The 2,476-nt window shown below is 38.5% G+C and overlaps 1 pseudogene across 1 annotated transcript; it reads right to left on the reverse strand.

The window, feature by feature from the left end:
* Positions 1-239: 239 nt before the first annotated feature.
* On the reverse strand, positions 240-680 carry LOC308513658 (ubiquitin-conjugating enzyme E2 D3-like; annotated as a pseudogene). The gene has a single exon. The product of its transcript is annotated as a ubiquitin-conjugating enzyme E2 D3-like (transcript).
* Positions 681-2,476: the final 1,796 nt, after the last annotated feature.

Consider the following 2,476-nt stretch of genomic DNA (forward strand, 5'->3'; position numbering starts at 1 on the left):
TTTTCTAAAATAAAAATAACAGCATTTGTTACTGTGCTAATGGTTGACATATTTATCCTGACTATTGTTTTATATTTGGTTGATCAAATCACAACTTTTCAAAATGCAGTCCTGAGTAATCTATTAACAGATCTATTCAAAATAATAATATATTAAAAATTAAAAGATGATAGATTTTTTAACAGTAATTTAAAGTTTATTCCAGCTATAATGCAGGTTATTCTGACTTTAAGGTAGCATCACATGGTATAATTCTGAGTCCATTCCTGAGATATTCTGTTGTACTTATCTCTGTCTGTTTTATAGATCTGTGCAATCTCTGGCACTAGGGGGTCATCTGGGTTTGGATCACATAGCAGTGAACAAATGGATAAAAGAACTTTAGAAATAGTTAATGCGGGAGACCACTGTGATCTTAGAATATCGAGACAAATGCTGCCATTACTGTTAATATTTGGATAAATTATTGTTGTAAATGCAACCTTAGGTGGTTTGAAGGGGTAGTCTGTAGGAAAATGAATTGTCAAAAAGAATACACCACCTTGATATGGGCTGTCATTAGGTCCCATAATTGTGGCTTGTCAATGAAACATATCACCCCCAACTGGGCCTGCAGAACACTGTGCTGGAGGGTCACGGGCCAAATCACTAAGTTCCTTATTAATCCGTTTCAGCGCCATAGTCTGTGCTTTGCGTTTGGCTCCTCACTATCTCGGTGTGTGCTCGGAGGTCCGGCTGAAACTCTTGATGACCCCGGCGGCAGGCAAGGCTGGTCTCTTCGCCTCACACCGGCTCTGCCAGACACAGGCGCTTGGTCTGGAGGCGGTTCTCGCGACAACCTCGTGGCTGCTTTCCCGGAGCTCAAGATGATATTATTAATAATGACCCTTCCCTTAAAGATGTGGCATAGTCATGTATTCCTGGCATGCAGAGTCAAATATTTCCTTGTCATTTCCTTGGTGATTTCAAATTCTTGGGTCTACTTGTGACTATTTGTGACTGACCTCTCTTTTGAAGTCTTTGCCGTGAAATGACACTCCATTTCTGCCTGGTAACCATTTTAGTTCCATGAAACAATGGCTATTTATCAATAGCTGAATTACAAATTGATTCTTCACCTAAGTCTAGGTCATACTAGTACATGGGTGTCCTTCTGCAGCTCCTTTAATGAAAGATTTCCAATGAGCTATTAGCAATGTGATTTTCAAGAAGATAAGTGATTGTATTCAAGCAGATGAAATTTATAATTTTTTCTATGCACTGTGGCTGACTTGGCTGGACATCTGTGTTAGCATAACTCCTCAGTGTTTTTAACATGTTGTTATTAATGTTTTAAATATAGAATATTTTTAAGAGTGCCAGTAAATAAGAAGAATGAATGTTACTACTGTGGTATTAACAACACTATCAACAACAAATGATACCTATATAAGCAACATACTCAACTTTTCTGTTAAGTGATGTGTTTGGATCTGTGATGTAAGTTATAAAATCTGTGAATGCTTGCGTGCATGTGTTTCTGTGCACACACACATGTGCTTGTGCTTGAACATTCTAAGAATAATTAGCTAAAATAATTTGGATATATAAAAGAATACCTATAATGACACAAGTGGTAACCTCTTCTTAGTCCACAAAAGTCCTTGTACATGTGCAAAGATTTAGCAAAAAATTTATGTAAATATAAATTATACCCAATAAGCATAAAAATAAAGACAGGGAAGTAAATGTTTTTACATATTTATATTGGCCAGAGCTATGTTATTAAATAACAGGAAAGGAGAAAGAACGAAAGTGTACAGAAATCAGCTACTACCCATGAGAGCAGAAATACCAGCAAATCACATCAATTCAGATGCTATGTTATGTGACAGTGTTTTTGGAACAAAAGCACAAATCTCATCAGCCAACTCAAATTCTTCCCCTACACATTCTAGACCCCAGGGAATAGAGAGCCCATAACCATCCTTCCTTACTGAGCTTTGAGACTGAATTCTAAGATGTTCCTCTTTCTCCAATCAGAACTTCTGGTTCTCTACTCTATGCCAAAGCATTTTTTTTCGTACACATATCATTGTGCTCTTCGTGTAAATGTCTTAATAAGTTATAAATGAAGAAGTTGGTTGTTACAACTTTCAGTGATTTATTCCCTCTTTATATCTGAATAAACTATAGGTCTAGATCCTAGACCTAGAATTTATTTAAAAATATTGAGTGAAAGAGGTTATAAAATTACTAGAAGCCTGGTACATGAAATTCATGCACAGGGTCGGGGGAGTGTCCCTCAGCACGGCCTGCACCCTCTCCAATCTGGGACCCCTTGGGGGATGTCCGACTGCTGGTTTAGGCCCAATCCCAGGCAGCCGGACATCCCTCTCACAATCTGAGACTGCTGGTTCCTAGCCTAATGCCTGCCTGCCTGCCTGCCTGATTGCCCCTAACCGCTTTTGCCTGGCAGCCTGATCACTCCCTAAAC

Source organism: Myotis nattereri (assembly GCF_964212035.1).
Source record: "Myotis nattereri genome assembly, chromosome: 2".
In the NCBI taxonomy this organism is placed as follows: domain Eukaryota; kingdom Metazoa; phylum Chordata; class Mammalia; order Chiroptera; family Vespertilionidae; genus Myotis; species Myotis nattereri.